This window comes from Platalea leucorodia (genome assembly GCF_965183815.1).
Source record: "Platalea leucorodia genome assembly, chromosome: 5".
In the NCBI taxonomy this organism is placed as follows: Eukaryota; Metazoa; Chordata; class Aves; order Pelecaniformes; family Threskiornithidae; genus Platalea; species Platalea leucorodia.
The window spans coordinates 78,257,932-78,280,218 of record NC_138827.1 but is presented as its reverse complement, the minus strand read 5'-3'; the positions used below and the strand labels follow the sequence as shown (position 1 = coordinate 78,280,218).

Sequence of the window (22,287 nt, the reverse complement as noted above, 5' to 3'; positions counted from 1 at the left end):
TTAGGACCTTACATAATGGTACAGCCTTGGAATCACAAGAAATATCAAATGATCTTTTTAGAACAGCACCTGAAATACTGAAAACAAAAGGTAATATATAATTTGCATCTTATTTGAGATGCTAGACCCGATAAAGAGGGTTTGTAATATTTCCTGTTCAATGTTCAAATGTTAATGTAACAGTTAACCAGACAAAACCCAATACTAATATTTTACTTTGGATGTTAGTCCCTTCCTCTTCCTTATAAAACTCAAAACAGCATCCCAACAGAAAACTAAGCATATTACTTGCTATAGATTGGCTGAACAGTTACATGGGAAGTAAAGAACTCACTATTTTGTACATTATTTCAGTGAAGGAATCTCTAACACTCAGGGATTTGCTTTTCTTTCTAGTAACATTTTACTTCAATGACAACTACATCACAGAACATGTCAGTTGTGTTCTGTAACTATCTGGCACCATCTAGTAGCCAGTGGCATCTTTTTTACTAAATCCCATTAATAGAACCTGTGACAAGGGTGATACTGAACAGATATGCAAGAAACAATAACACAAACTCCTTCATCTGAATCTCATACGGTCAAACAAATGTTTTATGCTGAAATAGGTACGGACAGCTATAGTCAGTAGCTACTTGTACATTAAGCAAACACCTTCTGCCTTCCTTGAAAAAGCACATTAAATACCTCTGTGTACGTTCAAGTTTCCAAGTAATTTAAGAATCTGCTGGCAAATTTTAGCAGTCGTTGACAAAATGCATTGCTTTATGCATGTATGCAAACAGTTTCCGTTTATTCCCTTTCACTATCCTGAAAACAGGCAAGTAAGTTAGAAACCAAGAAAGAAAACATATGCTTTAATTAACTTGAATCCTGGATATATAGGGTGGTTTTTTCCCCATGATTGTCAAAGCACAGTGTCTGGCAGGCCCTAAAATTGGGAAGGGGGGGAGGGGCAGCAATATGAGCATATCGAGGCTACTTCATCATGTTCCTGAGGTCTGACTGGGTAGAAATCTTCATTTCCAACAGTTCTACTCCTTTAGCCTGCGAGCAAAACACAAATACATAGCCCTGCCATTCTGCTCCTTGCAAAATAAATATATAAATGTGATACTTTTGCAACATCTAACCACAGCTTTTTAAGCTGAAACAGTTCTTCTCCTTTTACTTTAGATGTCAAATCCATCAGAGAAAAGAATTTTGTTTTTAAAAGACTTCCTCAATGAAGCAGTTCATTTCTCTGCTATTTAGCTCACTGTATTTTTACAAGCACCAGGCTGAGCAAACTATGATTGAGAGAAGCCATCTTATGCACATTGCTGTTGTCCCACATCATTCAGAACAAACCTTTTTAGATCGTTAACTACCACAGGAGTGCTGATTACACAGGCACCAGCAATTTCCTAACCAATGACCACCTGAACAATGATGTGTTCAGCTTCTCAGACCCTGAAGCCTTTCAGAGGTGAATCATTTCACAGTTTGGAACTAGATCTCCATAGCAACTTCCCTTTGAGGGTTTTAGAATCACCATCCCGTAATTCTATGATCATCAAGCTCAACCATTCCCAATGGTTCTTTTCACAGCAGATGGAAAAGGAAGCCTTGAAATTTTACAGTCTATTTCAAGCAATTCATCTGGCAGCCTATTAGAATTCAAAATATTTCGACCTTCAATCACAAAGCATGTTATCTGAAGCTGTGGTGATCTCAAGTCAAGACAAGCAGACATTTTAGTCTAATCATCCATGATGAGAAGAGACTGACAAAAACTCTTAATTCAACCACCATCAAAATGCTTATTTTAACTGCATGAAAGTCTTTCAACAGGCAATGAAAACACACCATGTACCATTTTATCACAACCTTCCATTCAAGGGAAATATGAATTCTGAATATTGGCATGGATCTTTGCACTCCCCGACTGCTTTTGAACAAATATCTGCTTCCTAGAAGTCGGTATAAATCCAATTCTACCACATTATTTTCAACAGCTGTCAAGAAAAATGATGGAAGCAAACTGCAATTAAACTTCTCACGATTGAGTACAATAATGCTGTAAATAAGTTACTTATTGATGGATCCAGTTTGTTACAGGCATCTTCTAAGAAATCCAAACCAGTTACGTCTGAGAAAATAAATACCAATTAAATTATGAAAACATAGCATTGGTTAAAACCTCGAAGCAAAGCTCAGTTTCATGATAATCATAATCAGAGGGGGGTTTAAAGTTTTTTTTCCCCCTCTGTTCCCAATTCCCAACTCAATTCCCTCTGTTTAGAGTTAAAGAAACATTTTCCTTTTCTGAAATATTTCAGTCAACCACTGAAATAATCCCATCAGGGGCACAAAAGATTTAAATTTGAAAACCTTTTCACCTAAAGCCCAGGTTGATTCATTCATAATTTTATCAACCTTAAATACAAGTTAAATCAGTCATACACTACTATATTAATAATGGTGGTTCATGAAATTCCCACCTCTCAAAAAAACCCCAACCTCCCCCCCCCAAAAAAAAACCGAAAAAAAAACCAAAAAACCAAGATACACCCCAAACAACTGTGTAAGGTTAATTCTAGAAATACTTTATTCTTGTTACTACATTTTCATCAAAGTACAAAGCACCAAAACGCAGTAGTGAATAATCATTAACTACATAAACACAAGTTAGCTACTAACTAAAGAATCCAGACGACTTGCAACTTTCCATACAAAAATGCCACCAATTGTATTTAACAGGATCAGGAGTAAGTTTAGTTAAAAAAAACAAAAAACATTACTGTTTGGTGACTTGACAGTGAGACTTTAATACTTAAAACAGCAACTGCTGTAAAATACATCAAACTTAAAAGAAACAACTGAAGGACCCATCTGTATTGAAGTGCCAGTGTCCACTATGAATAGTGAAATAAGGGAAATTAACAGGTATGTTACATTTTATAACATTTGTAGAGGCAGGAACACTTAATTGTTTTATTTTCTTTGAATGAAAAAATGCCTCTTCAGTGTCCCTAAGCAGTTACTTAACTGCGAGAGCCGCCACAATTGAAACCCTCTCTACAGCACTTAAAATGCCACATTTTATTAGGCTACAGGGAAAAACCAACCAACCCCCCAGCTGACCTTATCCTCCTAGGTACCGACATTGTTGAGCCATACTCCTACTCTGCTTCAAAGAAAAACTCTTTAAAAAGATAAACTTACTAAAAAAAAAAAAAACACACACACAATACTGAAAGATCTTGAATACAATGATTTATTGACTGGTGGTTTATTGAGAGTTAATATTTTTGGCAAAGTCATTTTGAAAACATTTCTGTAAAAGACATGATGACGAAAATCTTTGGGGGAATAAACTGGCACAATACAGGATTTATCTTCATATATTTTGCATCATTTGCAAAGTTAGCTCATGATCAGAGCTATACAGCTGCTTACACTGAACTTCTTGAAGATCTGAGGGGAGGTATGTGAACATAACCACAAAATTTAGCTCGGGAAGAAGCTAGAATTTAAGATATAGTAAAGCAAATGAAAAAGTTATGCATCAACTGAAAATGTAAACTGTTTATTTCTATGTACAATCGACTGAAACAAATATGGATTTTATTCTAGCAATCTGAGAAAGAAACACCATGGAAAAAACCTCTTGAGTATTTAAAGCACCACCTCCTGCAAAGACCGGAGATTAAGCAATTATACATGAACACTTAAAATTCTTAGTGGTTTGCAGTGTTAGATCAGTTACATTGATAGCTAATAAAAAACTACTGCAAATATCTTCCTAAAGGAGACAAAGTTGTTACAGGCTACATCTTACAATACTCAAAAATTTTGCTCAAAATTTTTTTCAACTTTTTTATTTTAATATGGATGGTAATCAAATGTATTTGTTATCAGAAGTTTTAAATCCTCTGTAAAGCTTAGCCTACATTTTTTTTGTCCGTTAACCAAGCATAACATAACCATTAAGTACAATCTTTTATTTAGCATTGTTCTGTCTGAAATTGAAAATAAAACTGCCCATAAGCACCAAGTTATTTAAACATTTTGCTAATTAAGAAGTACAACTGTCACTGCAGCAATACTTACATGTGCAGACAGAGCTACATACATGTGATTTATCTACTAGTAATGTAGCTATTACTAAATGTAATTTGAACAGGAGCATTTTTTAAAAATTCTTAAGTGATAGTAAATGATAAGTATCTTGCATTGTACAATTAGACTGTCAGCAAAGGATGCCTATTAGTAACACATACGCAAATCATCTGAGAGTTACATCTTTACAATCTATTCTGTGATTATGCACAGTTATGATTCAAAGTATTTTCATGGTATTTTACCAGATATTTCTCGTAAATAGTAATTTTAAAATCTAGGAGGCAATTCTTAAAATTGTCTTCATATACTAAGAATGAGATTGCATTTTTAGCTTTTCTTCCTCCCAATATCCCCACCATCGTATCTGAAAAACCTCATCTTAAGCACAGTAGTTATATATTAGCTCACCGTTTAACAATCTAGAATAACCTTAAGTTTATTTCATAACATATAATCAAGCAACATACGGTAATTAAACCACACTGAAAACAGCAGTTACTAGCTAATTAACATTACAGAAACACTTTTCTTAATGATAGAAAAAGACAAAGATGTTATGAAGTGCCATAGCATAAGGAACAGTTTGTTATAAAGCTTTTTGTTTAAAACATTACAAACTTCAACTTAGGAATTTGAAATTACAGTACTTTATGAATTAAAAATGTCAATGCAAGTTGTGCACGGTTAGGTAGGCGGTTTAGGGACCACCCTTTCACCATGTGGTTCATGTAGGGCAAACACCATTAATACAAATTGTTGCACCCCTCAGGACGGCTCAGCATTTGCAAACACACCCAACCTTTATATTACCCTTATTCACGCAGAGTTAAAGAACTAATACAGTTTCACTATTTTCATGGCCATAAGATGTATTTTGCCATCACCACAGCACCTGAACTGCAGCTAGGAACAAGCAGCAAAGAACAACTCAAGCTGTGACGATGGGACCCTAGGCTGGAGTTAGGGGACGGCTGCCAAGACAGCCGTTGTGTTCTTTCAATGCACTGGTTTGCAACGTTGGTTCAGCAGCATACTTCATTGTTTTATGTTTTGCAATTAAATTACCACTTTAAAACGGTGGCAATATTTTACCTTTCATGCTATTTTTAAACCCACCTTCTATTTTTTACATCATATTTTATATTTCATATTTGTCTGTATTAACAGTAACACCTAAAAATGCTCGCTAGGTAAGACTGTGTACAGACAGCCCTAGGAAATAGTCTGTTTGGAGACCAACACTTTCATATGAAACTATCTTCTGATATTTTTTTTTCCCACTATTTGTATCCCACCATTATTCACTAGCTTCTATATATGCTTATCTCTTATTATTTTTATTATTTAACATAATTTTTCAACATCAGGAATTATTTTGCATCACCCACGTTCATGGCTAATCTTTCCAAACACAGTGCATATGAAGGTGTATTAGCTTTCCTCACAGTTTCATGATTACTAGATGGGCAAACACAAGGATTACAGCTGCAAATTAGTTGTTGGTTAGTAATAAACAAGATCAGGCCTTCTATAAAGTTTGGCACACAACCACAATTAATTTTGTGCTCACATACAGGCACAGGACAGCGCACAAGCAAAAACATGTGGCCACCACCAACCGGACAGCAGGCTGCCTGTCTCAGCGGTATTGCTTTAGTTTCCTAGTCACTATAAGCTGGCAATAGTATGTACATGTTTGCAGGGTTTTTTTAATTTTGAAGTCCAAAAGAAGTGCTTATATAAAGATACACTCAAATTCTCAGAGGAAATATCCATAGCTCTCTACATACCAATGTCAGTGCGAACATTTGTATCATGCAGCAAAGAAGCAGGCCACCAGAAATTGCCTTTAAGCACAAGGAAACATGTATCTTAAAACATTCCCTCTCTGATAAAAAAAAAAAAAAAAAAAGTATTTGAAATCCAAACATTTCAGAATGAAAAAAAACCCAATACTAATGTTGTCATCCTTCACTTGACCACTGCCTTTTAAACATCACCACTACAGCAGCATTTTTAATAGGTTGTGATATAAACTGTCAAACTCATGGGCAGTCAGAAAGGACTCTGAAAAAGACTATCTCGGTTGCTAATTCCAGCAAGCAACATCTTCTGTTCAAGGTCTGCTTTGACATTGGTCTTATTTTCCTGATAAAATAAGCCTAAAAATAATTCTTAGACAGAATGAAGATCCTCTCCATCTCAAAACACTCTGGCTTTCAAAGAAAATCTCCAGAAGAAAAGGACCATACTGGCCATCATACTTCTGGCAATTTTTGAGGTCCCTGAAGAAAGTCCTTGTTCATCAGCACTTAAATCTAAAAAGAAAAAAAAAAAATCTTCATTCAACTATTGTAGCAAGGTTCCTTGCAATTTTTTCCCCAAAAGCTATCATATAGCATTTGTCTTGGACCTTGTCTATCCTGAAGAGGCTATCATTTTTATAAATGGAATTATTTTAGGGTTTCTAAAACTAGTAGACTCTCAGTAGATGCTGAACCACAATACTTATACTTTTTTACATTAGATGAAAGATGGATGACAAAAAAAACCCCAAATTTCAAAGGACATGAAAAAGGGATATACTATATTTAAGCATTTACATAGATGCCTCTAACAGTACTGCTACAGATCACTCCCCAGAACAGCAAGTCAAGCACCACCTTCATGCAGTTTCCCTCAACTTGCAGCCTGCTCACCATTTGGCTGTGGGAAAGAGGGCTGGCAGGAGCAAGCCAGAGGCCAGAACTGTCCTAGCAGACTTCACATCACCTGCTAGTTGAAAGAAGAGAATCTGCAGAAAAGAAGATCTCTTAAGAGTGACATCCTATTTTTTAGTAACCCTACGATTTCAAACCAGTTTAACTTTGTTATGAAGACAGTTCACTGTTCAATTTTTCCCTTTTTGTAACAACCCTGACAAAGAATACTATACATACCTTTTTACATAATGAAATGTTCTAACCTAAATTGGATCAGGGATAAAAAAATTCCATATCACATAACACAGAAAGAAAACGTTACCCATCTAAGATTCTTTCCCTTTCATTTGGCAGGAAAACCCTGATGTTCAGAGCTTATGAAAATACCATCCAGAAACTTCAAAAAGGTTAGAAACACACCACAAATCAACAAGAGACTTTTCTGCTACAAAAAAAAAATGTTGAAGAAAGCATGGCTGCTGCAATGGTATGAAAACAGGCCACATTTTACTATTAGCAAGCCAGTGTTTACTCAATGCTGATTTTTCAAACAATTTGTTCCTATGAAATAATTTTCTGAAGTTTTATGAGATGTTATTGCAGAAGAGAGGAACTTCCAAACAGCTATAAAGCTGTTAACTTTCTGTTCCATCATTTATTTAATAGTACATACATATATAAAATCTTTTTCTTTAAATAAATTGGTAGGCAGTATAGCTAAGAAAAAACATGTTAAGTGAACAGAAGATGGATTACCTTTGACTAGGCTCTCGATCTTGGTGAAAAATCAGAACTCTGATCACAAGATAATTTTCTTTGTGGTTTGCTGATTACTAACCTTAAAAATGCTCTCCGAGTCATTAAAATCATCTGTTTCTTTACAATGTGCTTTCAGTTACTGGTTTTCAATTTTCAACACAACATTGCTGATAATATTACAATATCCCCTCCTCCTAAGAGAGGGGCCTTCAGAGCCTGTTTGCATTCCATGGGAAGAGAGATGCTGCCTTGCTCTCATATGTGGCTCCATCTGCCTTTCTCCCCCACACTGCCATCCACAAGCCCAGCTTACCCATCTAGTCACTCCATCAAGATACTAAAACTGGTGGCATACCATACATATGAGACTGATTTATCCATTCAAACTGCATCATACGAGTAATCTTCTCCCTTACCAAAGATTTCCAAAAGGCTCTTTCTTCTTAAACATGCTGAATATTTCATTCTAGTTATGTGGAAATATTTCTATGCAGTACACGTATAACACAAAAAAATGCACTTCCACATCATCATGCTTGTTCTGAAACAAAGAACAGCTATTTGTTCTCCAAGGCAAAGTTTAAAACACGGGGGGAAGAAGTGACTTCGCACCGGTTTTCTGGGTGAGATTTGAAGTTTCTTTGTGTTAAACTGGGTCTTAACCTATCAAATTCTACCAAATTTAACATTTCCATTTAAAACAATTTTCCTATAGCTGCAGTGGTTTCAAAGATACCTTTCTAGTCAAGAAGCTTTTAGCTCTCTGAGACTGAAAACTAATTATTGTTTCTCCTATCTTCCCTGCTCTAGTACAATAAATTAACAACATTCTAGTAAACAGCACCACTGACGTACAAAATCCTGTTAACCAACGTCACCCTGCTGTTACATAGCAAGAAAACAAAAAGTAGAAAGGCAAAAAACCCCAAACCAGCAACTACTACCATGTGCAGAGGAATTCTGCAAAAAAAAAAAATATTCCATAAACAGAAAGAGATGAGAGAAAAGCATAACTTGAGGTTTTTAGCTGACAAAGGCAGCGTTTCTCTCCAGCGGGGAGGGAATTTGGATGTTGCTTATGAGAACCAGATGAAGGGACAAGAAGAAGTAAAGAACCCTTGTGTGACTGCGACACACAAGCTGGAAACGATGGCGGTCTGCAACAACCTGTTGGTACGCAGGCAGCTCAGGCAGCCTGAAGGCACTTTCCGGGCAGGCAGCGCCTGCCACCCCTGCGGGCTCCCAGCATCACCCTTCCTGGGAATCCCACGCTCCCTCTCCTGAATATGGCTTTGACGTCCTCCTGACACAAGACAACAGAGCAGAAATCGAGTAAGCCGTCCAGCCTGCAACAGCAAGGACCAAGCACAGGGCAGACAAGAACAAGCTTGTACGCTGTAAGCTAATCACCCTTACTATAGGGGATACAAAGATGCAGCACGAGTATGAGAACCACAGTTTACATATCCAGACCCGCCTAGTATACACTCTGCTCCTGGACTTAATTGGTTCCCTTAGTTCATTAAACAGCAAGCTGTACATTCCCATCTACACTAAGACCAGGAAAAGCTGTGAAATACTTGTCTAAAACAGCAGCTGATTAGGAAGATCAGAATTAAAATGTATGTACCTTTTGAAGTGTCTAATCCATCATATTATTCAACAACAATGCTCAAATATGAGGCAGTCAAAATATCTTAGCATGACAACATTACACTGACCGCACAGGAGGAAAAGGAGAACTTAATAATATCTAACACTTTAAAAAAAAAAGTATAGGGCTTCATTAAAAACAAATTATTAAATAATTCTGAATATTTTTTTTCTTCTGTTAACAAGTGAAACCGTGCTGAGGTTTAGTGAGCAGGACACCTGAAAAGTCGAGTAGCTGATTCGGCTGGCAGGTACCTTTGCTCTGCTGGGCATGCTCACGCTGCGCTCTCCAGTTCTAACAACGGCTAAGGCAAGTCCAACAGTGCCACTGTAACACTTCTGCATAAAGGAAAATATATATGCACGTAACGAAACTCCCCAATTATTTACTCAAAGAGTGTAACTGCACCCATTAATACTCAAAACCACTCACAGTGAAAACAGAGAGGGGAAAAAAAATTCATTTAAACAAGCATACCAATGTTGTTATTTTATTTCAATATGGGACAAATCAGCTACAATGAAACATTCTCTCTCTTTCCACACAAGAACATGTATTTGTAAATGATCAATTAACTCATACACTATTCATTCTATGTGGCACAGACACATTAATGTCAGCCTGCAAATCTAATCAACACAGGAGAGGGGAGGGTGTTTATTTTTTTTTTTTTATAAATATATACTGATTAATTTACGTTCAGACCAAGCCATCTTTATTCACACTGAGCAGAACCTGACTGCAATTCATGGAATTTAAATCACAAACACAGCATGACTAAAATAAAAGAATTGCGCCCTTGGAAAGGATATAGAAGTACTTTAAAAAGTCACTTTTGTTCTCTCTTCCTACTTGCTTACATACACATTCCAAGAAAAACAACAACAGGAAAACATGTGAAAGGATGAGAGCAAGAATCAGTAATTTACCAGTTAGCAGCTTAGAATGATGTTGGAATAATAAAATAAAAAATATCATCTTGGTAAAGTGATTGTTGTTAATGGTTTATCAGTTTAAATATAATTGTGAAATGCAAGCATTAAAATAATCATATTCTTATCAAAGCCACTGCATGGGAAAAGAGACTATGTGAGTACATCTGCATTTTTTAATACTGTTCTGCATGGTCTTCAGCTTGCGTTTATATCCTTTTCATATCCCATCACTACAGGATTATTGTTGTCACAGTTGTCATCATTATTCAACAGTAAGCTACTTTTAACTTCATTTTTATTTGTGGATTGGGGGATTTCCTTGAAGTACCATTGCATATTTTTCCCCTTCCCTTGTAAAAGCTTTAACTAGTAAAACAAGAAACCTGTCAACATCATGATATCTGGTTTTAAGAAATTGAGTATCAAGCTTCAGTAATTTTTGTCCCAGTTGTGACCAGTACAAACAGACTCCTTGCTCCACCAGGGCCATACAAAGTGGTTGGAACACACGAGCAAATGGAGTTGGATTTATTTCACTTCACCATCAGCACGAGGGGGAGGAGGTTTGAGGAAAAAAATGGAGTTGCTAGGGCAAGTGGCCCCTAATTTGCAGTATTCCTCAGAAGGATAACTTATTCCTCAGAAGGATCAACAGCACGTGAAAGATTAGGAAAGTTGAGCTTACACACTCCTGTCTCAGTTCTTCAGGCCCAAGGAGGAAGGGTGACCGCTAAAGGCAGCCTTTAATGCTCCAGGACTAACATGCAGCCACAGAGATTTTATCACAGATTCAGCAGAGCCAGTAACTCCTGCATGCAAATTACTATAGAATTACACAGTTATGTGTTCCCTACAAAAATAAAGCAATTTAATACAAAAATCAGTAATGATGTAGCTTTGTTATAGCCTAATTTCTTCAAATAGGAACTATGCCTCAGATAATTTTAAGTATATGGAAATTTTGAAGAGATGTTATTCCTTTACTAAGGTTATGTGGAACAAGACAGGCCTATTGCATACTTAACACAACCAACGTACAAAAACCTATACCTATTTTACCTGCTTTACTGAACTTTCCACAAAAATCATCCTTTACTCAAGACTACAGAATTTGAGGAGGACACAGCAGTACTTCCCAGAAATTTCTATAGCACTGAATATCTGTTTTAACATGAGGAAAACAGCTTAATATTAAGAAATCATAACCCAGTCACATGCAAATTCTTCCCATTCACTTTGAAGTGGAAAGACATGTAAACAAAAGAAAAATACAGTAATAACAGAGGAACAGAACATCACAGATTAGGTATTTCCAACAGAGAAAGCCATTCAGTAGGTATCTGTACAGTCATTAGTACAGTAGGGTCAGAATCAGAAAACCCTGTGTGTGTTATCAAAACCAGGGTTTGCTTTTGAGTTTTATGTTACACCGTGCAAACCTAAACTATTCCGTTCATGTCAAAATGTATTCATATGGAACAAAACATCTCCTGCAGTCCAGATCACATTACTGCAAGGCTTTTTTTCGCTGTTGCAATATCATCATGTGCCACTAATTTGCTAGCTGAGAAGAAAAAATACTGAAGCCTAACATGTATTTATATCTACTTGTTAAAAAAAGTACGAGAAAAGCCTTCCATAATGGAGAACGGAGGAGGAATGGAGGGGGTGGGAGACAAGAACAGGACACAAAAAACCACCTTTTCCAAAGATTGTTCAAGGCAAAAGGGACATGTCATGTTAAACAGTAGTCAATAGCTGTATACAACCAGTAAACAAATTCAGCTCTATGAAAAAAGAACTACATCACCATTTAGCGGTTGCAATTTAGATTATTCTAGCGTGTAATACTTTAATTGTATAAAACAAAGCTGATGTCACAAACACAAAAGAACTTCTTGCAAAGCAAGCACCACAAGTAATTTTTATGCTGCCACTGATGGCTGACAAGTGATGAGCACTTTGTTCGAATTTATATACTTATGCATCTAAGGCAACAGGTGGCTTATAAAAAGAAAACACTGAGAGCTTTTTAACTCTTCATTATCAAAATTTTTATAATATGTTTTATCATAACGACTAAACAATCTCTACAAATAAAAGCTCAACATACTAACTACAAAGATGAACTATGGCTCAGGGAAAATTATCTATTATTTTGATAAAAGCAGAAACTGAGGTAAGGTTCTGGATCCCATTGACTTGAGCTCTGCCTACACTCACAATGTTTTGTAATTGCACAAAGCACTCTATATTTAAACAGTACCTTGTGATATATAAATTAAATCCATTTAAGACAAGAAATTTTGTATTTACTTGCTGACTGTCTTTTCTATATCCATCTCAAACAATAGCTGAATATTGTAGCACAGTTGGAAGGAAATTTTTACTTTCAGGTCTTTAAACCAACTGAAAGAGTGATGTGTTTCAGTTGTTGCTTGATGTAGTATTGGGCCAAGAGTGGCATTACAGAAACACGTTGGGTTTTTTTTCTAAATACTGTACAGTCCAGTTAACAGTTTTGTTTTCTTTAAGCACACAGAGTTATAAAAAAATAATTAAAATGTCTACACTACACAGAATGCAGGATAATACTTCACACTTGCATTTAAGTGCGAAAGACTTCCAGGCAAAATAAAAGAGACCATAAACATACAGATAATTCAGATTAGAGTTTAAAGGGGGGGGGGAGCTTAGAGTGGTATTGACTGATTTAGTTACATTAAAAAAATTGGAAGAAAAGTTGAGAAGGCAAAAATGCAGTAAGCATACCAAAACGATCTTTATATTCTGCCTTGTAATTAAACTATGAAATAACCATCTGCTTATGATTAAAACATTCTAGTGTTTGCTGTTTTGGATAGATTAAACGCACATACCAAGACTTTTTCCTCTGCATGGCAATTTTACCATATCATCCCTAACAATTAAAAAATATGACACATCAATATTTTTATTTTGTACACTACGTGTGTGTGTATATATATATACACACATACACACACACAATTTCTATGGTGATGTTCATTGGATTAATCTTTCTGCTTCATGACACTTCAGTGCAGTGCAGAGCAGCTCAACCCAGAGTGTTAGACTGCCTATCTTTCAGATTCCTTCTGCTTCTTTCCATATTTTCTCTGAAAGCAAGCAATCCCTCTCAGGTAGCCTACATTCTTGTAGCTATACATTTTCCCCCTTTTGCAACTCTTTCACACACTTGACTTCCAATTCCTACTACTATTTAGTTTTGAGACATCAATTTTTACATCAAATTACCAAAGCTTGGTGCATACAAATATTCAATAAGCCTCAAGGAACTGTTATCTCAGTAACAGCTATCTCAGTAAGTACTGAAATGCAAACCTATGCTCAAACACATTTTAAAAGTTTAACTAGTAAAGTGAGCTTGAGGCATGGAAACTTATCTGCCATCATCGTTACTGGGAGAAAAACCAGGGCGGGGGGGGGAAGGAAAGGGGGAGAGAATGAAGAAGGTAGACAGAAGGAAGGAAAAAGGCGTGTTGTCCGATTTTATAAAATAAGCCTTTTAAACTAACTTTACCAGAAAAGAAATTAACCACGTAATGCTTGAATACTCAGAAAATGAGTTCCATATCTAAGGATAACACTGAGGTTCTGAAGTATCTTGTTGCTGTTGTATCCAACAACAGATGAAGCCCCACTTTAACTGCAAAACTCAAATAAGAACTGAAAGTAGCATTTCTGAGGTATTCCACAAGGACAAATGGGTGGGTTGATAATTAATGCATTTTTTGAGGCTTCAGGATGTCATTTGAGGCTAGAGATGCCCTTGGCTTCAATATTAAAACAACAGCTTTCAAAGCATCTCTAGCAACTACTGCTGACATAAACATCCAGCACTTAAATCCAGCCCAATGCTTAAGATTTCAGGATAAAAATACATCCTGAAATACACTAAAAAATACCTGGGAGAAACCTGAGAGTAGCAAATGCAAGGCTGACCAACTTCCAAATAGAAAAAAAGCCAGATCGTCAGAATTTCTGCCGAGATGCCATTGATAACTGATTAATAAATGATCATGTGTAAATCCAAGCAGGAAAGTAAAACTTCATCCTTAGCTAATGTGAAGCTGGGCTTCATCAAGATGGAAGAGAAGTTTTGGAAAGCATACTGGAAAAATATCAACTATCTTTGTTGAAGGCTCACCAAAAGAAGTCAGCAGATTTCCACATCAATAGTTTATCATTACAACAACAGCATAAAGGCACATCTGCAACCAACCCCTGCATCTCACTAACATCTCCAGCATTCGTAACAGTCATCAAAAAGTCAGTTTTCCTCAGACTCCAGTGCACAACATGCAAGGTTTGAAAGAAAACATCCTTAAGCCTTGCAGACCCAGGAAAAAAAAAAAAAGGGGGGGGGCAAATAAAAAAAAAAGGATGCCATTTGCATCACGTATTTCCTATGGCTGCCTTTTTACAAACATTTTTCAACTTACTGTATCAGCTTAATGCTCCCTCAGCTAGAACAGCACGACTGTTTGCTGGATTACATGTTAAATATGATTAGAGAAATGACCTATTTTTAAAATAACCCAGCAAGAAGAATATGGTTATTTTTAAAAACGAAAGCCGTTTTACTACATGGTTCTACAATCAGTTCCAACAGCACAGGAGAAAGCGGCAGCATATAGATGAGAAAAGGTGTCAGAGCACGGAGCTGCTTCAGTTACCAAGAGACATACTTACCCAGTGCGCAAGTTAGGCACAAAGTATGACTTGGGAAGGGGCAGACACCTATTTTTCTAGAACTGCTCCAATAAATAGCAATTCTGAAAGAAAACTGAACTAAAGGTTTTTCTGTCAGTTTATTAAACAGTCTCATAGACTGAAAAAGGTTATATCTGAATTGGATTACTGAACACAGCTTTTGGGTGTGACTCCTAAAGCCGCTCCTTTGGTACAGGTAGATACATTCTGCGGCTTTCTAACCTGCAGTAACTGCCGCCAGCGACTTTTAAGCACTTGTGGGACTATGAGCAAATAAAAAGGAAGCACTGCAAACTGATACCCCAAGGATCTCAGACAGATTTGTCTGACACACAAAAAAGGGAATTATATTTTAATTAAGTCTTACAAATACATATCTTAACTAAGCAGGGAGCTTTGTTTAGTTTGTCTAGGATAAGTAACTTACAGCCAGAATAACAAACCCAGAGCCAGCTTCCTCCTGGTCTTCATTTGCAGTATTTACTCCACTGTTCAGTACACAGCAGTATCACATACGTACATCACAGAAGTACCAATACAAGAAATCCAGACGATTAGGGAGAAGTTAATTCATACATTTTGAGGGCGGTAAGACTTAGCAGAGCATGAAGCGTATTCAAAGTAACTTGCAGCATAAAGCTTACTATAAATGTAAATACAATGAACATATGACCAATGATGTGCGCACATTTGTTTCAGGAATATGAATTGAACACAAGCCCATGACATGGCAAAGTTCTTTTTAATAAAATAAAATAAGCCAGGACAAAAGAGCACTCACAGTGCTCACCACTGCTCTTCTTCACAAGCATTTCAAATATGTTTTATCCCTTCTTCAACTAGATGACTGTCATTCCAGATTTTTTACTTTAAATTCTTAGATTTTAGTTCCTATTTAAAGAGAGGAAGAGAAAAATCTTCAGCGTAACTTGGTCTCTTGCCTCAAGGCTCGAGAAGCTATACTACTTGTACCTGTAGCAGGAGCTGAAGCACTGGTTCCCCTCACCTGGAGGCCACCACTCCCACAGATGATGCACCACAATCACTTTTGCGAATGCTCCTTGTCTATTTTAATACGAAGTCACCTAATTTCACATCAGCCTCAGCGATAATTAAATCAGCTCATTTGATATTGACACACTCGCATACTCACTTGCCATACTCAACTCTGGAGCAATGAGGGGCAGTGATGAAGGGCCCCTGCGCACCAACAGTTAATTCCCACTGCTGTTTCCAAACCCAACACAGGTCTATGCTCTCAGCTGTGTTAGGGAGCACGGCCATCTATGTAGAAGTTAGGAAACAGAGAAATGCTTCTAAGAACCTATCTCAAAGTTTTCATTAAAACTCTGCATTAAAAACAAAAAAAAACACCCAACAGCAACAACAACAACAAAAACATAACTCCCTGTCTCTTTTGAGGAACGCACTTTCGAGAAAGCAACTTTCTGAAAGGGAAGCTATAATATTCTCAGTCTACAGGCCACTCACCTTTCTGATGCAATCACTGCAGCTAATTAAAGTGATGCTGACAAACAGCCAGCCACTTATCTTTTTCTGTTCCCAAATTCTTGCAAAGAATTGTTGATCTTACCTTTTCTGATGTGGTCTTCCTCCAACCAAAGGACAACAGGATTTTACATTTCATATTGCAACCAGAAAAATAAAAAAAAACACCCAAACCTGCAGTATTTTTCCCTTCAAGCTTTCAAGAAAGTCCATGGCACAGCAAAGAAGAAATTACTTATAAAGTATCAATCTATCACTGTCAAAGCCAGGATACCCTAACCATCAGTAAAGACACCCACTCAAACAGGTAAACATCTTTCAGAAAGTCACCTGAACATCCTCCAACACTGTCACATATTGATAATTTCTTTAAAGTATTACAGAGAAAAACTTAAGTCTCATCTCTATTGCCTAAATAGCAATTATACACTGCCATATGACACACAGAACTATAATAAAAGAAGTTGTAGGTCAAATAATAACAATGATTTAGTAAAGATAACCTGCTTGGTCGTTATTCAGGGGGAGTGAGGGGGGGCGGTTTACTTACTGGTCAAGTACTTTATGACTCACAGTACAGTATATTAGAAATTTTCTATGTATTCTTTAGAATTGAGAGATTGCCCTCGTAGCTCAGTAGGTAGCTCTCCTGTTTCTGGCCTACGAGGTCATAGCTTTAAGTCCCTGCTGAGGAAACTTAACAAGTTCCATCTATAAATAGAACGGCATTAGATGCTGCTACTCTAGCAAGGGTGGTGGCCTTTAGACAAGGAATTTTTATGTTTTCACTTGTTCTGATAAGAAAAAGAAATTGGACACAGAGAAGCACAGCATATTAGGCTAAAGATGAATGACAAAGTGAGCTCCAAAATCCATTGTAACTTCAATTAGCATGAGACTTACAATTCCAGCATTACCAAACTACAATAAAGGCTAGAGAAGAATGCAAGAACAATAGTTTTCCTTCTCAATGAGCATAAGTAATTAACTAATATTACAGACTTTACAATATTTGAGACTGAAAAGAAACCTCTTAGGTACTGCACAATCAAAATTCGACTTGTGACATCAAGAGGCAATCTCAATGTAAAACAAACTTTGGAGGTTTTGATTAGCAATAAAAACGTTTGAACATTCACAGCTCTCATCTTACTCTTTCTGAAGAAGTAAAGTATATCCTTGAGAAACATTTATTTAATTATCAGGGATTAAAATGATACCTCTCTGCAATGTATAAATTTTTTCTCCTCATACCCATACATTTGGGGAGACTTATTCAGCTCTCAGAATAACAATTGCTTGTGACAGATTTAAGAATAAAGCCTATTTAAACCCTTATCTGAGTTTATTTGTGCTTTAAACTGCAGTTACCTGGCCTTAGAGGAATATGGATTAAAGCTCAGGTATCACTTTCACTGAGCCTGGCGATGTAATTTACTGTTCAATAAAGACAAAGGCTAACTCAGTAGAGCGCTGACAATTTTCCAGCACCTCTTCCACAATCTGCACCCACGTGCCCAGGAAAACAAATTCACTCCTCTGTGGGAGACAAAGCTGAAAACAGCATACTGCAAACAGTCTTGAGGTACAAACCCATACGTTTTGTTCATATATGCACACCAGAAGGAAAGAAACACCAGCAATAAAACAGGAGATGAGGGTGATTTTACAATGTGACTTCCTAGATCTCAGAGACACTAATATTATGCTCAAGTAAGAACGACGACAGGTCTTGCAAAATTCTTCTGCAACAGTTTAGCTTAGGAGGTTATTGTCCTTCCCATTTGCCTTAGTGAAAAATATGATTAGTTAAAAGGTTTCCACATCTGGCACTGATCTATTGAACAGGATGTGGCTGTACAAAATGTCTCCCTCTTGCAGGTTTAGGTTTAGTGGTAGCACTAGTTGAAGCTGCACATTGGAGTATTCAGAAGAATCCCATCCTGGTCCTTTAATTCCACTACCAGCATTTTGGTCAATAATGTACGACTATCCAAAACGCACACAAGGTTCTTTTCTGCTCTTCAGATGCTCCTACAAAGTAGACTACATCAACAGACAACTGCTTTGCAGCAGCCGCCTTCATCCTAGGGCCTCATCCCACATCATTGTATTGAAGAGCAGGCACATGAGAAAGATAACAGCCATTGTACCACTGAATGGGATGCCCGGTCTCACCCCTAATCTACTCCCAATTTCACTTACGTACACTGTCTCTGCTGCTGGATGCTGCACAAACGCTTACTCCAATCTTACCTGGTTATTTCTCAAGAAGCTTCTTTGAGCAGATGTCTGTATGAACATTTCCTCTCTCTACCAACACTTTTTCTGAGCAAAGACTGCTGCGCTTCCACCCTTGAATCCAGAGAGAAAAATCCAATAGCACTAGACAGCACTAGCTCTCCAAGATGGCTTAAGGCTAGTACATGACACTAATGACAACTGCATGTGTTTCCTTGCAACAAATCTTTTGTCAAGGCAGTACTTCTTGAAAATCAGTCTTCCATGACTCATTGCCTCTTCCAATCCCTTTTTTATCAGGCATTTTGTGGTTTGGTTTTTTTGCCTCCAAATGACTTCTGTGCCCAAAAGGAAAAAAAAAAAAAAAAGCTTTATTCAAGTATGCTTCCTTTTGGCTGCTTCACGTTATTTAAAAGGGGAAGGAAGACTTGTATGCATATATAATTCCTCTACAGAATGTTGTTGTTTGCTTCAGAACTTAACTTCATCTGTTTTCAGAAGACACTTTCCCCAGTCTTGCTCATTACCAAGTGGTACAGTATCAAGAGAGCTGCAGAGGCCTGATAAGATTCACCTAGTGGTCATTACATGTGCATTCTGCTTCTGCTTGCAGGTAGAAAACCACCGTAAGAAGGAGATGAGAAATCTAGCACTCTGCTGTTTCTGCTTGTATCACCTACACAAACAAAAGGTCTGAAATAAAATAAAGCTAAGCAGCCTCTGAAAAATCCTCCTCTCCTGCAACAAAAACATTTTCTTTTTACATAAGGAAAAACTAATGATAAGCAAATTTGTATGCATCTCCGGGAATACCTTTATTAGCCTCCCTTCCCTTTCAAGGTGGTGGGCTTAGTATCTGAATGCTGGGGTAAAATTCAAAGACAGATAACATATGGCCTAAGACAAATTATCCCTGGGTTTTTTGGTTTTGTTTGGTGGTTTGGTTTTTTTTTTGTTTGTTTGTTTGGTTAGTGGTTTTGTTTTGGTTTGGGTTTTGTTTGTTTGTTTGTTTGTTTTGTGACCTGATATTCTGAAATTGCAACATACAATGCAAAAATAGCCTTGCTAATAAAAATTATTTCAGTTTTGGTGATGATTTTACTAAAAGAGACAGAGGGATGCCATTTTCACAATTTTGTGATAAAAAAAAATCTCCTATGCAAACACTTACCCAGAATCAAAACACTTTACAATATTTTATAAAAAAACCAACCAACCAAACACCAAAAACCCAAGCATTAGTTAATACAATAAAATGTTTCACACTGCTGCAACTGCCACTTTAATTTGAAAGCTTTCACAATTTTAGGTTTTAATATGGAGAAGTCACTGAAAGCTAATTGAAAGTTTAGCTGAACTGTGAGCTACTCCAAATATTTTATTTAACACTAATTTAGTTACTCTAACAACAAATAAGAAGGAAGAGAAAAATCTCAGTAAGAACTATTACCTACTCCATGCAAACTACTTTCAAATTTTGGTAGCTTAGCAGTGAAAGGTTTGTATTTGTAAACTAGGAACCCTAACTTTTTTCTTTTTTAACAGGTGGCAATTACATTTAGTAATATAAAACAAAACCAAAGTATCTTCAAAAAATTGAACCAAAATATGTTGAAGACAATAGAATTTTGTAAGACAGCTATGTTTGCATCATTTCAAGGTGTTTGACACATTACAAAGATGAAAAAACAGCTTCAGATATTAGAAGTGACACAGCCAAGCTACAGCTGCATAAACAGAGCCACTATGATTCCCAATGCACAGAATACACAGGCTGAAGGGATGAGATGCAACGCATACTTTGTTCACTGAAATGCTAGTGCAGTGGAGTGTGGGTAAGTGATATCATCATATGCCTCCTCTCTGTAGCAGTCAGCTTCCAGGAGCAGCAATGAGCAAGTATGATTTCTTCTTAGAGAATGTGGGGAAAAAAATGTATCATGCCTCAAGTATATAAAATCTACAGAACGATTAGCATCTTTATACAGAAAATGCACACATTTTTATAGAAAGTCAAAAAATAAAGTCAGAATAGAGGACGCATCTTATTCAGTTAAATAACTTTGTTATCACCACTTCGATTTTTGCAGGCAAATCAAAACACTGGCAGTATTACTGTGAGTTCCCAATAACCCTCATGATGATAAAAAATAAAGCCAAGTCAAATTGATTTTAAATGCTGAGCAAAAAGTCAGTACGGATATTGTGAAACTCAGTTTTGATTAGTGTTTATCTCAAACAAGAATAAACCCCACTCAGGTCACGTGATTCATATCCATCAGTTACATAAAACCCTGAAGGAGGCAGAACCAGGGGGTATACTAAACATTTCCAATTTTAACAGACATAAAACTGAGGTAAAAGCAATTAAAGCTTTTTAGGAACCAATTCACATTGGTCACACCAGTCACTTCTATAAGACCGCAGGGGACGTTTACCTAGCTTCATGGTTCTTTCACTCATGTCACAAAGAGCGACATTTCACGGATTATCAGTTACTGAACTCCCCATCCTGCCCCTAAAAGGCAGCTACAGCTCTTCCGCTGTGGCATCAGAGCAACTTCCACGCAGAGGAGCAAAGCAGGAGCTCCCAACCTCTACCTGCCTGTGCTCCCCCAGCACCATGTCACCGCAGGCAGCTTGCACATTCCTCTGCAGGACTGGAAGACCAGGCGATGATGTGCAGGTGAGCTCTCAAGTTCTTCCACAAAAGCCAGTGTTGCCTGCCCTACTTCAAACATTGGGCATCAAACCCTAAGGTTTTTTATTTATTAAAAAGGAGCATTTGATAGCAATGTACTTTTACAGACAAATTTCCGTCCAATTTCTGTAACTTTGAAGAGAAAGACTGGATTTCATTAAAGAAACTAAAAATAAGAGAAAAATGTGGAACATATTCTCTAGAAAACTAGGACTGCGGGCTATCAGTGGGAAGACTAACTCAAAAACATGAAGAGCTCTGGCTGTTTAACATCCAGTACATTCAAAAACTTGACAGAGCTGTAACAGGGACTAAATACTGACATCTACCATTTTCTTCACCGAAGCATTGTTTGAGTAATTTGTAAATTTACACTTGTAACAAGGTTGCCATTTTTAGTCCACCATACAAAGAAGGTAATTTTCTACAAGTACTTGTGACTGATCTGCCATAAAAGTTGAAAGGTGGCTAAAGCCACTGTTACAATCTTCAAACAGCCTGCCTTCTGCCACCATGAAAACACTGCTGCCTCAGTTAAAACCTTAATACACCTGAAACATGGAAAACAGAACTGTCAGAAACGTTTCAAATTAACAGTGAAACTCGGAAGATGAACGAAACTATAACTACTTTAAAGCATGTGTCAGGTTACTCTGGTACTAATGCTGTAGGCACCACTATCCAGGACAGAAAACAGTTTTAAAATTAAATTCCCCATTCACTCAGCCAATAAGTAAGCAAGTATATCTGTTTGAGGTTTTCATAACTGGATTCAGTCAAAAATAAAATATACTCCTACCCCCAAGAAACTGGAATAACCCCCGAAATATTTTTTTTAAAAGTACATTGAGTTCAAATGGTTTATTTTAAATATCAGTAATTCATTTTCAGTTTGTGCACTTTAATAAAAAAAAAAAATCT

General features: G+C 36.9%; 1 protein-coding gene across 3 annotated transcripts in view; it reads right to left on the bottom strand.

Annotated features, from left to right (window-relative positions):
- Positions 1–22,287, bottom strand: part of OLA1 (Obg like ATPase 1) — a 103,160-nt gene that overhangs the window by 64,500 nt on the left and 16,373 nt on the right. The window lies entirely within an intron of this gene.